This window comes from Heterocephalus glaber, unplaced genomic scaffold (genome assembly GCF_053883595.1).
Source record: "Heterocephalus glaber isolate CG9 unplaced genomic scaffold, H.glaber_assembly_v1.0 deba00000331, whole genome shotgun sequence".
NCBI classification, from domain to species: Eukaryota; Metazoa; Chordata; class Mammalia; order Rodentia; family Bathyergidae; genus Heterocephalus; species Heterocephalus glaber.
In genome coordinates this window covers 65,050,077-65,068,914 of record NW_028258142.1, presented here as the reverse complement: position 1 = coordinate 65,068,914, position 18,838 = coordinate 65,050,077, and the positions used below count along the sequence as shown (strand labels likewise).

Sequence of the window (18,838 nt, the reverse complement as noted above, 5' to 3'; positions counted from 1 at the left end):
TCCCTTCCTAGCTTCTCTTTCACTCTCTGGTTCCCACTCACCATGCTGTAAGCAGCTTCTCCTCTGCCTTGCTGTCCCACCTGAAGCCAGCCAGCCACAGACTGTAAACATGAGCCAAAATAACCCTCTCCTCTTTTAAGACTCGTGTGTTGGGTATCTGTCCGAGCAATGGGGAAAGTAACTATAACACAGGATATGTCATGGCATCAGGAGGAGAATCTCAGCTGTGTCCCTCATGATGGGCACTGGTGAGGGTCCTGTTTCCTCCCCTGAAAGGGGACAATCTGAGCTCATTCTTTCTGGAGTCACTGGAGGATGCAAGAGATGTCAGTTGTTCATCATGCACTTGTACATAGTGTGCCCTGAGCACGTGCCTTTCCAACTGGTGGAAGAAGAAGTAGGAAGACAAGATACTAATGCAAGTGCTAGCAAAAGACCACTGTGTGCATTCTTCCATTTGTCCACAGATTTTTATTGAGTGTGTCCATAGGCCAGGCACTGTTTAGAGTAAGGACACCTGGAGAAGTGTGACTCCAAGCCTGGGTACATATGAGATGAATAATTAGGAGTCTAGAACAAATAAGCCTCCTGAATAAATACAATTTCATTTTAATTGAAAGAAGAGCATGGTGGCCATGTCAGGACATTATTATAGCACTGCTTTACATACACACCAGCGGGAAAAATATCTATCACCTAAAGACAAATGCTATGGTTTAGGTAAGCATCCACTAAAGGTCTGTGTATTAAAGACATGGACCCCACGTGTGGTGTTGTTGGGAGGTGAGGGAACCTTTAAGAGGAAGGAAGTGATGTCATGGGGGCGTGGCCTTGGAGGGAATACTGGGACTCCAACCCCTTCAAGGGACTGTTCTCTTCCTGTTTTTCTCTTTTACTTCTTGGTTCCCCTGAGAACAACTTTCCCCAGCACATATTCTGATCCCAACACACTGTGCTGTCATAAGCCCAGAGCAACAGTCCAAGCCACCATGGACTGAAATCTTGGAAACTGGGAGCAGAAATACACCCTTCCTCCTAAGTTCATTATCTCAGGTATTTTTCATAGCGATGGGAAAGCTAACACAACAACTCTTGGCAAAAAATGTCCAAGAGTGAAGGAAATAAGTAACTTTGAACGCATCTGGTTTCATCTCTGTCCATCTGAGCCTTTACATTCCAGCAACCCCAACACACGCAGGTCCTCAGAGGCAGTGGCTGCTCCTTGGAGAGGAGGCAGGGCTGATGATCATGTTTTCTAAGACAAACTTCTGGGCTTTGGTGGGTGCGGTGGTGATGGGGTGCAACCAAGCAATTGCTGTAGGCCAGGGCCTCTGCTTCGGTTATCTCTTCTATGTCTGGGGAGCCGTGCTGGTCTCCTCACCATCTCTGCCCTGTAACCTGTTCTCTATGACTGACACCTCCACATCGGTCTTCTCCACTGGGATCTCCAGTGTGGGTTCCAGCAAAGTTTCACCTTTTAGCTACAAGGGATTGTTCAATGATGACATTGTCAACTCTCAATTCCTCTGTTCCGAACAGAGGGTCTCTGGCTATTGTGGGGTCCGGGCTGACTGCCTTGAGGTGACACGGGAGTCTTGTGAGCTGGCACACCTCCTGCAGCTTCCCCACACCAGGGTCCATGGCCAGCTCCAGGAAGTCACCTTGTGCAAACAGACGCAGCATGACCAGGGTGTTGGTGGCAGTACTGTAGCAGTTGAGGATGTCAACTCTGCAGCTCACTGCAGATTTAAGCAGCAACCACACTCGTCTGCAGCACCAGAAAGCACTCGTTGGCTGCAAATGGTGCAAACTGCTCTGTGGGGGACGTGTGGTCCCTGCAGGTCCGAAACTGGACCTGTCTTGCTGCATGGCCATGGCGATGTCGGAAACCATGTGGAAATACCAGCCTCTCCAGAGCACCGAGTCCCAGTAGGGGGCAAGGTTGAGGAAGTGGCGCCCCGTCTTCCCTCTGGAGAGCTCTGTGGCCAGGAAGTGGTGCACTCCCTGGTCCCAAGGATGGTCAGGAGCTGCCCGCACTTCAGCAGGAAGGGCTCTGCAGTGACCATGCTCGTGACCCTGACTCTCAGCAGGAATCACGTTTCCTCCATGCTGAGGTTTTGTCTCATTGTCACAAATTCATCTGGATTCTGTCCCAGTCCTGTCACATCAGCAACACGGATGTCCAGCTCAGAGGGGGTGGTGACCTTGTGTTCACCTGCAGGGGCAAGAAGGGTGACAGCATGAGGTCCTGGGGCCCCTACTAGATTCACGTGGCACAGTGAGTGCAAGAGAATCATAAAGCATACGCTGCTGGAAACGCAACGAGAGGCCAGCATGGAAGGACCCAGCCACAGGCTACTCAGGCCACACCCTCTGCGTCTGCTCTGAGTGCACACGGTGCTGAAGGATACACAGGAAGCCCTGGACATCACACTTCATTAGGACCCAGGGGCTGCGGGGTGCACATTCAAGAGAGAACACATGCTCTGAGGCGAGTGACAATAATGTGCACTGCAAAGCGACAGCCGCTGACAGCTCATCCCTACTCTCACAGCTGCAATGTGCACCCATCCTCACGGTGACCTCAGGGCGGTAACAGGGCCCGCAGATAAGAACTCGAGGTGTGGACAGCGCTGGGGAGATGAGCCACACACTCAGGAGGGGCCTTGGAAGGAGGCTAATAAACGCAGGGAGCTGTTACCTCCCTCAATCTGAAGGCAGGAGGGAGGTGGTGGCAGAGCCTGAGCTGCCAGATTGGAGCTTTTGGCAAAGGGTCACAGCCAGCCTGGCCATCTTCCCGGGAGCCCGTTCCCTCCCCTCTCAGAGCTGTGGACTCTGAGAACCTTGGCTGAACTTAATCTGAGACCAGACAGCAAGGGAGGTGGGTTACACTGACCTCCAGGAACACAGAAAGGACAGAGGGACAGTCAGGTGGTTTTCCTGAGGCTGAGGCAGGAAGGCCCAGGCAGGTGCACCTCTACACTATGGTATGAGGGACCGAGTGTCACTGAGGTGCAGGACTGTCTCTGGCTTCAGTCTTCTATGAAGACACAAGTCACGATGTGCTGCTTTGGAGGCGATGGTTTTAGGAGCATCTCAGTACAGTTATTTAAGCCCCAAGATTTCTAAATGGAAAAGGGCTTTGAGCAAGCCATAAAGAAAGAACATTTATAGCACAATGACAAAGCAGCTGTTCCTCATCTCCCCACCTTTCCCTTCTAGGTTTTCATGTAAAATGAAAATACCACAATGATTAGAAGGAAATTTAGCCTTATCATTTGTATGACCAAGAGGGCTGCAGGCTGACACAGGTCCACTGACTTCCGGAACATGGAGGATGTAATGGGCTCAAGGTCAACTCTGACCTCAACCTAACTGGGCAGGAGTCACGCTAAAGCAAAACATTCGAATCTGGCTGTGTCCGGTTGATGCCTGGAAACAGACATTGAAGTCACACTCTTTTTAAGGGTTTTGTATACAGGAGCATGTACTCCAGAGGAAATTGTAAACCTGGATCAAGTGTGTTCAGTCAGTGGTTTATGGGGAATTTAAGCTTTGTAAGAAGCCAAGAAGTGAGACTTTCCTCAATAAAGCTCTAAGAGCCTGCACAGTGGCCCGCTTCTGTAGCAGCAGCTGCTGAGGAGGCTGAGGTAGGAGGATGGCTTGAGATTAGGAGTTGGAGACCAGCCTGGGCAACTCAACAAGACCTGTCTCATAAAACAAAACCTCAAAGAGCGTCTAATTAAGACATAAAATCCACTTTAAAAGTACGGGAAACCATAAAAGCATGGAAGGGATGGGGGCATGGTTCGGCACTGGCCGCTTTCCTTCAAAGCTGGACAGTGGTGGCCTCAGGATGCCCGGCAGAGTCAGGAGGGTGCTCTGACCAGAGATCTCCAGCAGTGAACTAAGAAAACAAGCTGTCCTGTGGGTTAGTTTTGGAGATCCGAGGCTCTAGGTGGTAGGGCCCTCTCTCTCTCTCTCTCTCTCATGATGTCGATGGCTCTTTGAAAGATGAAGTCTGTTCATTATTTTAAAATAAATCTGTGAATATTTTTCAATTTCTCAGTTTTAATTTCTAATGTGGTAACTATCGATAGATGTAACCCATGGAAACCCACTTCGACACCCTGCGACCCTTTCTAGGGTTGTAAGCTAAACTATAAAACCTCTCAGATCGTTATTTTCTGAACCCAGTGAATAAGGATAGTACTGACCTGACCAGGCTATTGGGATGAACTCAGAAGCAGTTTTGAAACCTGGTCTTGTGGTCAGGAATCTGTTGGTCTGGCGGGGCCTCCTCTGGTGGTGGAGCCACTGAAGATCTCTTCGGAAGGCCTCCGGGAGAACCCTGGGTAGGTCTCTGTCACACTAGGCCTCCTGCACTTCCCCCGGGTCTGGTGTGTCTCAGCCGGGACCTGGCGGTGAGCTCACACTGCAGGACCCTGGATGTCCCAGTAATTCAAGCCCAGGTCGCACAGCGCGGCTAACGTGTACTGTGATGGTGTGCACTGTCTGCTAACGTCACTGACCCAGCATCTCTTTTTCTTTTTTGGAGTCAGCATCTTGCTGTGTTGCACAGGCTGGTCCTGAACTCTGAGGCTCAAGCGGGTCTCTGGCCTCAGCCTCCTAAGTATGTGGGATTGTAGGTACCACCATGCCCAAAGGCCACCTATTTTAAATGATAATATTCATTCTTCTTTGTACAGAGTATGGGAGCCCATATGCTGTAAGTGCCTGAGGCGGGCAAACAAACACAAAGAGGAGCTGTTCATGAGGATTAGATTGGGAGGAGGAAATGAGATTCAGTTTTACACCCGCACACCCAGCGCAGAGAGGTGTCCTGGGGTTCACCAGGCATACAGAGCACCTGTACACCTCGGGGCCACCCACTTCTCACTCTGCGCTCCCCTGGGGACCGTGCCCACTGACCAGTCACTCCTCCTGCATGTACCACTGCTGTCATCACTGCTCAAAGGAGGGAGCAGAGGGAGAGCGAGAAATGGTCACCAGATGCTGGGCCATGATGGAGAGTGGATTAGGGAGCTGGTTCCTACTCAGTCTGAGTATGGTCAACAAAGAAAGGCAGCGCAAATCAGAGCAGGGCTTCTCCTGCAAACCCAACAACCAAGAACACACTTAGGCCCTGCCATGACTCCTGACCAGTCTTTTACAAACATTGCCCCCTGCAAGAGATCTTCCAGCAAGCTTGAAGCCTGCTACAAATTCATGCCTAATGTAATATTTCTTTTCTGCAAAGGAAAATAAAATGATCCAGTCCACTAGTAGAGAGAACAGTGCACTGGATTCTGGGAGTCACATGGACTATAAACAAAGTCATAACATTAATGTGCAGCATGGGACTGGCCTTTATGACAACATCTAAGAAAAGGCACCAATAATAAATTTGCTCAAAGGATAAACTATTTTTTCCTGCCTAGAGCCCATCTATCTGGCTGTCACCTTTAAATGAATATTTATTAAGGGAATCAAATAAAAGCATTTCTAGTCCACTAAAGGAATATGTTTAAACATAGATGATGACAACAATATACTAGGTGACGAGATGGCTGGGTTTTTACAATAATGGGATAGATCACATTCTTTGGGAAGAGTTGTTAGGACTATGTTTTTGGGATCCTTCAGTTCTTCTTAAATCAAGGAGTCAGAGAAGCAAGAGGTAGGTACTTCCTGGAAGTGGGTTCTTTGCAGCTATTTCTGGGGCACCTGCCCATCAATCTGCAAACCCGTGGCCCAGCAAGTCCCTGCACTGGAGTAACAGCTGTGTGTTGGATGACAGGGTATCCTCAAGGCAAACAATGTCTTTGCCTAGTGTGCCTGCAGAACTTCTCTGCTGTGGCCTGGATATGGTTTGTGCATGGCCCCCAAGGTCTGTGTGCGGGATGCTTTGTCCCCAGTAAGTGCACGTTAAGAGGTAGTGGTGCCTTTAAGAGGCAGGGCCTAATGAGAGGTCATTAGGTCATTGGGAGCGCTGCCTTCTGGGAGAATTAAAATAGTACTCTTGGAATCCTGTTTAGCTCTCCAGAGACGGTTGTTATAAAAGAGCAACACTGCCCCCTGCAGCTTCCTGTCTTGCTGTGTGATCCCTCTCCCTGGCATGCACCTGGCATAATGCCATCTGCTACAGAGCCTTTACCAGAGCTGGTCCCAGGCTGTGTGGATTTTCAGCCTCCCAAACAGTGAGCCTCAGGCTGTGCCCTGCTGCCCTGAGCCTGTGTTTCCTGCCTGTGAGCAGCTTCCACCTCACGATGGTGTTGATGGTACAGAGCTGGTCATCCTGGGATTCCTGGAACTGGCCCCAGCAGTCCATGGGGAGCAGCAGCTGCAGCAGAGGCTTCTTTCTTGCCAACTCGCATCTCAGCAGCCTCTTCCCTTCCCAAACTTCAAGGCCAATCAAGGACAATGTTTGTCTTTCCCTGAGCAGCATGGGCAGCTCCAGCTTGGCCATGGGGCCCAAGTTCTCAAAACAGGGAGGGCTTCTGTGGGTCACAGGACCTCGGGGAACACAGACAGAGTGGGCCAAGTTGGCCACTGTTTCCAATGGGACTGGATCTGCAATCAGCTGGAACCTCCCTGCAGAGAAAGCAACAGAAAGCAGTGTTGAAGTTATTCCACCAATGGGAATGGAATCAGAACTGTGGCTCCAAACTCAGCACCATTTGGAAGTACAGTGTTTGTTATTGTTGCTTTTTAAATATAACTCTCTCCCTCTAACCTGCTGAATTCGAGGAACCCAGTGGGCCTCCCTCAGACTCCTGCCTTCTCTATTTCCCACCCTGCCCCAAACAGGCCTTAGCATCTCTCCCATTTGCTCTGAAATGGTTTCTGTGTCTCAGTCTCATCTTTCAAACACCACACACCATTTCCTGTGTTCAGAATCTGCTGATGTTTGTTACCACTTGGCTCATATCCCTATCCCTGTGTGCCCCGGGGGCCCTATCTCCCATCACTATCCCAGCACCTGCTCCAAAATGCAGGTACGCCTGGCAGTCTCTTCCTGAACATGCCCTCACCCTTCCCTTCCCTGCCTGGAACACTCTCTGCCCTCTCCCTGGATTGCCAGAGGTCTTGGTGCCCTGGAGAGATCCTGTTCCCTTGTTATAGTTTGGACCTCAGATGTCTCCCAAGGGGTACGTGTTGAGCACTTGGTCCCAAGCTGGTACTGCTACTGGGAGGTGGTGAGAACTTTAAGAGGTGGGGTCTAGTGGGAGGAAGTGAGGTCATGGGGGGCATGACCTGGTATGTTGGGACTCACCCCTTCCTCACACTCTCCTCCTTTTATTCACCATGAGGTGAGCTGCTTTGCCCTACTACATGTTCCCAGCCATGATGTTCTGCCCCACCACAGGCCCAGAAGCAATGGAGCCAGGTAACCATGGACTGAAACCTCTGAAATCATGAACTAGAAAAAGGCTTTCATCCTTTAAATTGATTATCTCAGGTACTTTATCACATCAGTGGAATGCCTCTGCAGGAGGACTTTTGTCCACCCAGGGATCATACCTTTCCAGGACCACACATCAGCTTTCCCCGCTTCTGTTTTGCTCATGTCAATGAGGCCTTCAGAGTTTCTGGGATCACAGTTTCTGAAAGCACAGCCATGGCCTGAGGAGTCCAGTGTTGGCTGCTATCTCAGGGAGCATGAGGGACATAGGTACCCTGTGACTGTGGTGACTGTGGCCACCCAACTGGAAGCTCAAGATGGATCCTGTAGGTGCTGAGGTATAGATCAAGCTGTGTCTGAAACTAGAGCTTATCCCTGGGCTCAGAACCAAGATATATTATATAAAGGTACAAATTCCCAATAATGAATGTCAGCATATGGCATACTTAAGATGTACTGATAAAACTAATGAATTAAAAAAATTGAGGCCAGGGAATTAGCTCAGTGGTTCTGCTGCGTGCCTCACAAGCACAAGGTCCCGAGTTCAATCCCCCTACCAAAGAAAATAATTGAAAATAAAATAAAATAAAATAAATATATATGTTTTTTAAAAACCTGTCTTCCCAGGTCTAAGCCAGTTAGAACAAATTTCTCTCACTGGCAATCAAAAGAATCCTGAGGTTCCCTTCATATCACCATAGTCATTATTATTTCCTTCAATTTTCTTGCTTTCTGGAAGGTTCTGTGCCCCTCTAGTAGTATGCATAAGGTCGTTTATCCATTGATCCCAAAATCCTCTCAAAGTTCCTTCTAAATGGAAACTTTCATGGGTCAAAGGACCTTTCCCTATATAATAAAGCCACAGCGTTCTCAGTCATGTCAATAAAAATCTGGCTGTTAGTCAGCTTTCCATTACTGTCACAATAGTTGAGATGATCAACTTAGAAAGAGGAAAGGTTTATTTTAGCCCAGAGTTTTGGAGGTTTTAGTCCATGATTGGCTAGATCTATTTTAGGCATCAGGTGGTGGTGGGGGAAAGCACATCTTGGTAAGAAGTGTGGGGACCAAACTGGTTCACTTCATTGTGACGAAGCAGAAGAGAAGGGGGAAGACCATGGCCCCATAATCCCCTTCATGGTCATCCCTCCAGTGACCTAATGACCTCCTACAAGGTGCTACTTCTTAAAGGTCCACCTCCCAATGGTGCTGAGCTGGGGACAAAGCCCTTAACACATAAGCCTTTGGAGGGCACTCCAGATCCAAGCTATAGCACCCACCAAATGAGAAAAACCCCACCAAATTCAACAGAGAAAGATATCACTAAAAGAAAGCCAGGCATCACTACTAAATATTTGCACAGTATTGGCTGGTGAACACTAGCATGTGTAGGTAGACTCACTGCAACCCCTCTCTTTAGAAAGTTTCAGCCCACTATTGCTGAACCTGCACCTCAAGCCACAAGGCTGGACACATGACCCAAGTTAACCAATCAGAGTGGCCCATTTCCTGGGCCACAGTGATTGGCTCAGAGATGGACATGTGATCCAAAGAGGCCCTATCAGCATTCATTAGGACTTAATATTTTAATTATTGGGATTGTACACTAACACAACACCACTGCATTGTTCATGATCACCGCCACATGGTAAAGGAGGTTATGTACAATAGGTATGAATGAGACCACACTTTTGCTTGTTACAAGTAAAGCCAAGAAATTGAAAGAATAAGAGAGCCAGGGAGTGACTCCATTGTTCAGGCTTTTAGAAGTACCCCAAACTGGGCAGCTTACATGCAACAGACAGAAGACTCTGCTTCTCACTGTTCTGGAAGCTGGGAAGTCCAAGACCAAGGTGCCAACAGATTCGTTGTGTCACGTGGAACCACTTCCTTTATTGTGGATGGCTGTCTTCCTCCTTTGTTAGGATGCTAATCCTTATCCGGAGGCTACACTCTCCTGACCAATCATTCCCTAACACCATACCTTGGGGTCAGGGTCTCCACACACAAAGGTGGGAGCATGGACATACAGGTTGCAGGGAGCAGGGAGAAGGAAGGAAGAAAAGAGAAATCACAGGTGCAGCTTCTGGATCCACTTGAAAGCACTCTACTGCAACCCTGGCTACAGGACCAGGCCTTCCCCTTTCTATCTAAGCTATTTTAATTGGTTTTCTATCAGTTGCACCCAAGAGTCTTTGCTAATAAATAAGCCTCTGCCCTCACTGAGGTCAGAACTGACCCGCGCTCGGACATCAGTCTCTGACTGTGTGCCTGTGATGCATCATCCGTGCATGAAGTAACAATGGCCCTTAAAAACAAAACAAAACAAAACAAAAAAACAATGGCCCTTCCACCGCATGCCAAGGAACATGAATGAAACAACTGAAGGTTTGGAAGTTTCACTTTAAAAAAGAGTATTTCTTGAGAGTTGTTAAGAATACTCAATACAATAGCAGGGGACTTTGGTTTCTGTTTGATCTTCATTGATAGCTCCACCCCCCAACTCTGTCCTGTCTTTTCCTTTCCTTTCTTTTCCTTTTCTTCCGTGGTACTGGGGATTGAGCCCAGGGCCTTCACATTGAAGTACATCCTGAGTTATTTTTAAATTTTGAGATAGTCTTTTTGCCAAGTCTCTCTGTCGTTCAGGCTGGACTCAAACTTTTGATTCAGCCACCTCAGCTCCCAGAGTGCTCGGATTTTTCCTCATTTATTTGTTATTCATTTATTTTGGTAGTACATGTCTATGGTACATAGTGAATACATCCCTTGTGGGGAGATGGTACGTGTACTTAACACATCTTAATTCTCTTTCATCCCCTTCCCTGCTCCTGCCTCCCTTCAGGGATATTTTATTTATTTTTTTAATTAAAGTTTTATTAAATAACTTTATTATCAAACACACACATACAAAAAATTAAAACCACTCAAAGAAGAACAATGATATTTTATTTTTAAAAGCAAAAACTAGTGCTCCAAAAATACAGGTAACAAAAAAGTAAGTTGGACTTCATCAAAATTAAAAGCTTTTGTTCATCACAGAACACTATCAAGAAAGTGAAAATATAACCCACAGAATTGGAGAAAATGTTTGCAAATTATACACCTGATAAGGGATTAAAATCTAGATAAAGTGTTAAAATGTAGAATATATAAGAATATATAAATCTAGAATAAATCTTTTCCTTAAAGGAAAAATGATTTCTTATGTTTATTGTTTAAAAAAATGAAAAGAAAAAAAGAAAGTTAAGTACAAAGAAGAAAATCAACATTGTAATACCACCACTGAGCAATAATTAAAGCTAACTTTGGCTTTAAACTCTGGTGTTTTTTTCTAAGTGTTAGTACATAGTCACAAAAAAAGCTCCTGTACTGTTTTATAATTTTTCAATTTGTCTATAACTTAAGGTATTCTTTGACTACCATATCTTTAGGGTATGTTTATATTCCATCATTATAGGTTATCTCTTTTTTGGGGGGAAATATTTAGTTTGTTTTTCATTTTTCACTACAATGAAAAGTTATTTAATGAACAGTCTTGTCATACTATCTACATGCACATTTGAAAATACATTCAAATTATAAATTAACAGATGTGGAATTCTGGAGTCAAAAACTTTTTTAAAAACTTAAAAAAAATTACAAATGCAACATACTCTCATTACATGCAATGTACAAATACGTAAAAGTTGAGTCAGAATTACCCTTACTGACATCTATTCTAAAACTCTGAAATGTTTTATTTTATTTTCTTCCAGTGTTTTGTTTGTTCATTAAAAACATTATAATCAATCATTTTATATGATTTTGTGTCCAGTCATTTTCACTTTCCATTATGTGACAGGGTAATTCACACTTGCTCAATATTTCCCCCATTCTTTGTGTATTCCAATTCTCAACCTCGAGGGTTTTCCCAGCTGCCTAAACACTGCGGCTGCTTACAACCAACCAGCAGCCCAGTGCTTCAGCCACTCAGGAGGAGCCCGGTCAGGCCTTGGCCCAGTGCAGCCTGAGGATGGGGTGGCAAGGCCCCTGCTCTGCGCTTGTTCCTGAGGACCCATCGGAGCTGTGGCAAAGAGTCTGCATTGCCAGGGAACTTGGGGCACCTGGAGGCTGAGGTGGGGTGTCCTGAGTGCAGCAGGGAAGAGTGGGCTCAGGCCTGGGGCACACCAGAGGCAAAGGTTTATGCACTAACAGCACCTGGTGCCTCGTGCCAGGGGCCCTCTTGGTGGGGAATTCTGGGTGCACAGGGTGCACAAGGCCCCTGTTCCCATCAGGTCTGTAACAGAGTGTGGGGAGGACTCTGGCCCTGGGTGGACCCCCAGCAAGGCCACTGGGGCAGAGGGACAGCTTCGGCCAGGGTTAGGGAGGGCTGAGCCTGGCACAGGTGCCGAACCAAGGGAGGCTGCATGGAGCGGGCAGGAAGAGGAGCCCGAGGGAAGGCAGCACACAGCCCCAAGGAGAAAGGGAGGTCCGGGTGACAAAGGTGACAGGCAGGTGGGGGTCTGGGGGACAGTCAGCTTAGGGCACGCTTGCGGTTCACACTGGTTAACTGTTTATGTGACAAGGGAGAGTAAGGAAGAGGCAGAAACCAAGGAGCAGAGCTGGAGCCACTCTGTGGGTGGGCATGGGGCTGGGCGGGCTGGGAAGAGCTGAGGGAGGGACCATGCTGGGACATTTCCTACCACTGCAGCGGCCTGCGGGCTGGATATAGACTTCAGTTTATTTAAGGATATAAAGAAATGTCCCTACGTCCCCCAGTTTGTGGGTCAGCTCAGGCTAAGGTTTGGATATGCGTCCCTGTGAGAGCCGTGTGTTAAGGCTCAGCCCCTGGCCCACGAGGTGGTGGCATCTTTGGGTGCTTTCTTGCCACTGGGGACCTTTGAAGAGGATGGCGGGAGCGCTGCTTCTCCCTCTTCCCCTCTCTCTTTCTCTTCCGGGTCGTGGGGAACGGTTACACCACCAGCCATGATGTGCTTCCTCCCCGAAGGACCTAGAGCAGCCACTGATCCATCATGGACTGAAACCTCCAACCCCAGAGCCCACATGAACCTTTGCTGTTTATAAGTTGACATCTCTGGTGTTTGTTACAGTAGTGGAAAGCTGTCTGCTGGAAATCACTCCTCTGCAGTGTCGTTATTGCTGTTACCATTTGGTATGCCAATTGGTGACTAGAACTTAGTTACCTATTCTTTGGAACGAAATGAAGGTATGAATAATAAAATATTTGACCACTGGACATTTTGGTTGTCTTCAAGTTTTCATAGTAAATAAATCACTGTGTAGAACCTATTTGTGTTCACTTCCTTTTATTATCATAGGACGTAGTTTGGCTGTGGAAGGACTGAATTAAACTTAAGGTTACTCCTACACATTGCTAAGCTGTCGCCAACATCGGGTCCTCTCAATTCTGTGATTCCCTGTCCCGAGTGCTGCTTCTAGAAAGCCTGACTTAGAACTTGTGGTGTCAGGTGCAGTGCTAGAAGGTGGGCCCCAAGATGGGACTCTTGGGTTGGGGCACCCCAGCTGGCCTGCACGGAGGACCCATCCTCGGCAGCAGATGGAGTGGCCTGGGTGCCGAGGCCCCACGTTCTCTGCAACTGCGGACCCAGGTCACCCTTCCCACAGTGCCCAATGACGTGTTCCCCATTTCCATCTGCACCCTCCCCAGAAATGCCTTCAGCATCCATCTTTCTGCCAACAGCCCCTTAATGCTTTTTCTATCATACGCTTTGGAATTCTTCCAGCTCTGCCTGTTACCCAATCCCTGCAGCCCCCTGCACCCCAGTATCAGAATCCCATCAGCAGCAGCTGAGAGCTTGAAAACGGGGCCTCAGGCCTGTACCTAAAGACCCAAATTCCGCCCCACCCAGGTGACTTGAAGAGGACCCCAAGTGCCACATCAGACATCCTCACCAACACCAAGATTCTACCTGGGGGAGATGCTGAGCAGAGAATCTAGCCACGCTGCAGTCAGACTTCTGACCAACAGAATCTGGGAAATGATAAATGTGTGTTGTCTTAAGTTTGTGGACACTTATTTTGCAGAGCAGAAAGCTCCTACAGTGCCGGGAGGAGGGGTTGGTGCTGCAGAGAGGCTCTGTGAGGTCCTCTCTTTGCAGGTCAGGGCCACGGTTCGAAAAGGTTTGGGAGAATCTGGCTCCCCAGTGGCTCTGAGGGCGATAGGCAAGGGGATTCGAGAATGGACAGCAGAATGTGGAGAGCGGTGTTAGCCATAGAGGCGCCATGTTAAATCTTACCCTCCATTGTATAGAGCAAGGAGCCTATGTTATGAGGAACCGCGTCCTTGCCAAATTAGATGTTTACCTTCAGAAATTGTCCTGGAACATGATGAACGTTTTGTAAACCCAAGAAACAAGAAAGCCCATGAGGGTGGGGAATTTCCAAAGAACTAGAGAACAAGGAAGCAGGTGTCTTTGATAAGGGTCATGATTAACAACCAAACTCACCTGTGAAAAGAAGGGGAGGAGAATAAAAAAGCACAGAGGCAGTCTCTCGGAGAGGCTCCTGACTCTATCTCTGCGTCTTTCTTTTTCTTCATCCTCACTCCCCCATTCAGGTGCTGTTCGACAAGTGACGGCTGGATCCGTCATGGGTGGCGCCCGAACAGGGACCTGAATACGGGGGACCATAGTGAAGGACACCGTGGATCATGAGCTTGGATAAGTAAATTAAGGGCGGTGAATACACTTGGGAGTAACAAGATGGGTATTGGTAATAGCCGAATGCTTTTTGAACATATGCTTCAAAATATGCTTCGCGCTCATGGAGCAAAGGACGCTGAAGGTGCCAGGTGGCTGCCTGAAAGATGGGTCCGTTTTGCAGGAAATTCTCCTGCCCCTCAGGATGATCCCGACAACTGTCCTGCTGATAAATCTAATGATGACGCTTAATGAGAAGGTTTATTGGACTTATGAACCTGATCCACCTGTTGTACATCCAACGAGCTGAAAAAATGGACAAGTAATGGTATGGGTGAACAATACCAGGCTGTTGGATGAGCCGGCGGCACCTGACAAGAACGAGGTCCGATTGTTCAACTACACAGGATCAGAAACCGGAATCCCCATATGTTTCTTCAAAATCGACAGAACTGATTGTATAAGACTGAGCGCTCGCACCCTGGCAGGAAGGCAGGTAGCTCAATGCAAAGGCGGGATCACTGGAGTCCATCTACATCTACCTGTGGGTATAGAGACCACTGGTGTAGTGCCTCAGACTTTTAATGCTCCAATAAGACTATTCCATGGAAGAGATGTGTGGCGGATGCCTCTGTGAGATATAATATTACTGGACTTAATACTTATGTTTTGGACTGGTCTGAAAATTCTTGTCATCCCAAAAGAAATGTCATTGCATATGTCATGCGCTCTTAGGTATTGCTTGTAGGAAATATTAGTGTTCAGAAAGGTTATGATTATTATAATGTAATTTACTTCAATTGTCAAATAAGCAATTGTGTCACCCGAACAGAAAATCAGATAATGGTTTTGCGAATGTGTTCTTAGATTTGGATATTATAGATCTCCAAAATGCAGAACCCCTCAAATTTGATGCAGCCCAGGCTGCACAGGATTTTATCGATCAAATTAGAAAAGTTCTGCCATCTACATCTGCATTTACGCGGTAACTCATTTCCATAGTAATTATTGGAGGAGGGCTGCCTCTTAGATGCATGATCCTTCCGGCACTACTGCAGATGTTTGTGCATTCTTTAATGAGGATGGCTGGAAGTACTCATGGTCTACAATTACATGCTACACCGCCTAAACCCATTGTGTAATTCCCTGCAGAGGCTGGTAGTCAGTGACGGGTAAGAGGAATACAGCAAATCACCAACCTAAGACAGAGCAAGACTACTGTGATGCTCTTGACTCCATGACGGGTAAGGGATTTCTTTACATTCCTCACCTAAGACAGGCACAGCCTATCTGCATGATCAAGGGACCTTGATCATAATATATAAAACAGGGGGAGAGGTGGAGAGCGGTGTTAGCCATAGAGGCTCCATGTTAAATCTTACCCTCCATTGTATAGAGCAAGGAGACTCTGTTACGAGGAACCGTGTCCTTGCCAAATTAGATGTTTACCTTCAGAAATTGTCCTGGAACATGATGAACGTTTTGTAAACCCGAGAAACAAGAAAGCCCATGAGGGTGGGGAATTTCCAAAGAACTAGAGAATAAGGAAGCAGGTGTCTTTGATAAGGGTCATGATTAATAACCAAACTCACCTGTGAAAAAAAGGGGAGGAGAATAAAAAAGCGCCGCGGCAGTCTCTTGGAGAGGCTCCCGACTCCATCTCTGCGTCTTTCTTTTTCTTCATCCTCCCCCATTCAGGTGCTGTTCCATAAGTGACGGCTGGCTCCGTCAGCAGAAGATGGAAAAAATTTTCGTAACATATTTGTACCCTCCTCCCCTAATCACCTCTCGGAGTCCCCGCCATGGGACACCATCACCATGGTGAGGGAGCTCGAGCTTTGAGTTTAGGGATCACGATATTTAGACCATGGCACTAGGTGGGTAAAATAAAAGCTTCTTACACATAAAACAGAAAAGGTATGAAATTGAAATAGGCAAAGGACTTGAACAAGCATCTTACAAAATTTAAATAACCAATAACTATATACCTCACTAAAAGTCACCAAAAAAATCAAAATGTGGTATCATCATTCAGCTATCTAACAGGCAATAGATTTTTTTCTTATAATTTTTGTTACAAGAAAGCAGACCCAGCAAGTTTCATGCTCCCTGGTAGAGTGTGAGTTGGCCCACTCTGGCAATATTTAACTAGCCTGTAATGTGTATATACCCAAGGCCTTTCAGGGCGGTGAAACGCTGATACTACTGTGGTGGCCGTATGTGATTGTACATGTGTGGAAACCCACACATGTACAACGCCAAGTGTGAATCCTAACTGTAGACTTCAGATTTCATAGCGGTGTGTCAAGGACATAAGTTCATCATTTATAACAAACATACCACTCTGGCTAGAAATGCTGACAACGGGAGAGGTTGGGAAATCTCTGCACCTTCTGGTCAATTTTAGGACAAATCTGAAGCTCTAAACATAGTTAATAAAAGAAATTCTAAAGACGTGTCTAACACACTGTCTGACACATGCATTCCTTCAGAAGTTTATTCGAAGGAAGTCATCAGAGATGTACACTCAGCTTTCCATACGCATGTATTCCCTGAGCCATTATTTACAACTGGATAAATACACATTGAACATTCAATTATTTGGGGACATTGAGTAACTATTGGAGTGGCTATAGGATGGAATTGTGTAGAGTTTAATAATCACGAGCAAAAAACCCCCCGAAAACCAAAACAAACAAAAAAAATAATCACGAGCAGACTTACATCACAAAAGGAGTGTTTGTGATGTATTAAGGAAAAAGATCACAAGGCAGAGTGGTATCAACAATCTGATCTCAATTTGTGTGTCGGGGATGGTGTGTGTGTGTGATACACAGGACATGGGCGCCCACAGAGCAGGGCTATAAGTACATGCATGAAATGTACCCACTGTCATCCCTAGGTGTTACAACTGCACGTGACTGTACTTCCTTTTGTACTTTTCTGCATTTTTAAATTTAATTTTACAACAAATGCATAACACATATCCTTTCTTCCAAGCAATCAACTTACCCAAAGTATTTCCTCTGGATTGGTACTTTTTCTATAATGTGATAGTCTAGTTTGCAACAAACTAAAATAAAGCTAGAAAATTGTGATGCGACAGAAATTGAATGATAATTTTTTAAAAAGAATACCTTGATTATTTTGTATGAAAAGTACAGTATAATTTATACTGGCTTCTGACAGATTTTTGGAAGGCTGGTGGTACTCATTCTGGAGGTGGAAACTGTGTATTACAGACAATATAACTGAGGTTGTTCTTGAACAAAGAGTAGCAGAATTTAGTACAGTCTGGGGAAAAATCTCAGTTTTAAAGCTTAATTTTTCACAGTCAGAAATGATTAGTTAAGACTAAATCAGAGCACTTTGGTGGGCTGGAAGCTATTGGATTGTGTTTTTTTTAGCAACATGTAATTTGGAAATGAAAACAATCTTGTTCATTTTCGTTTAGGCAGCAGTTTTGGAAATTAAATTGTTTAAGATGAAAGTGTGTAAGTAAGCACCATGTCTTTTTTATAATCTGATTGTAGTTTCCAAATTCTCTTTTAATATACAAAGAAGCTGGAAATGAGCCTGATACCCAATGAGGCAGAAAACATACTTTTTTTTTTTTGGTACCAGGGATTGAACTTGGGTCCTTGCACTTGCATAGCAGGCGACAAAACCACTGAGCTAAATCCCCAGCCCCATACTTATCTTGATGAGAAGAAGAAAGGAGTTGGGGAAGCTGCCCAATTTTACATTTAAAAAAGGATGGGAAATTGCTTCTTGTGGGAATGACTCTGGGCGTGGTGCGCTGTTGGGGTTCATTGCTTCCATCCTGACTCGGCCCTTGTCCCCACAGAGGGCAGACTGGGAGCCGTGTCCAGGCCTCCTGAAGGACTGCAGAGCCCCAGGACTTGACACCCCTCAGGAATGTTCTTGTTTCCCATCAGTAACTGTTTCCCCCCACTTCACAACACCCTCCACCATGGAGCCAACTGTCCAACTCCTGGAAGACAGACCTTCAGTTCCCAATGGTTTTTCATTTTTTAAAAATTTCTGAGTAACATGTATTCATTGTACATAGGAATGGGGTTCAGTGGGATGCTTCAGTAGGTGCATATTGCATGCGTTGTTAAAATCCCATGTCCATTTATCACCCCAGCCCCCTCCCCAACTTCTAGTAACAGTGATAGGATGACGGGGTTATTTCCTCCTTCCGGACCGGTCCCCCACAGGAAGGAGAACTTGAGTCACTGACACTCTAGCAGATTTCCTACAGCTTTGCCCGCCTTCCCTTGGGTCTTTCTTTGCTTCCTGACTGTGAACTTTTGGGGTTCCTCAAGATTCAGGCAATTCGAACCCAGCTTCTTTTCTTCCCAGACGATTGCCTGGTCCCTTGAACTGAAGGATTATTGTTATGCTGCTTTCTCCCAGGTGCACACCCCTACCTAGATTTCTTCTTTGAAATACTAACCAACATGTCTGGGTTCTGCAGGGACCTGCCCCAGACCAGCATGTTAGAATAGAGGCTGAAGAGCAACCAGCCGGTGGATGGTGAGGAACTCAACCGCATGGAGCCCCACTCCATCTCACCCTCAACCCGCCTCCCAGCCACCAGCTCACCTGAGGGGGCACCTGCAACCCCCTCCCTGCCTCTGTCCCTCCTGGCTGTGCCGATACCTGGTTCCACACTACAGAGGCACAGGGGGTCGTAAAGGCCATTGTCCTGAGCTCCAGAAGATAGAGCAAAAGTGAACAAAAGAAAGAGGGCCTCTCAGGCTCCTTGATG

At 46.6% G+C, this 18,838-nt stretch overlaps 1 pseudogene; it reads right to left on the bottom strand.

The window, feature by feature from the left end:
* Nucleotides 1-1,255: 1,255 nt before the first annotated feature.
* Nucleotides 1,256-18,838, bottom strand: part of LOC101717674 (protein THEMIS3-like) — a 50,596-nt pseudogene continuing 33,013 nt past the window's right edge.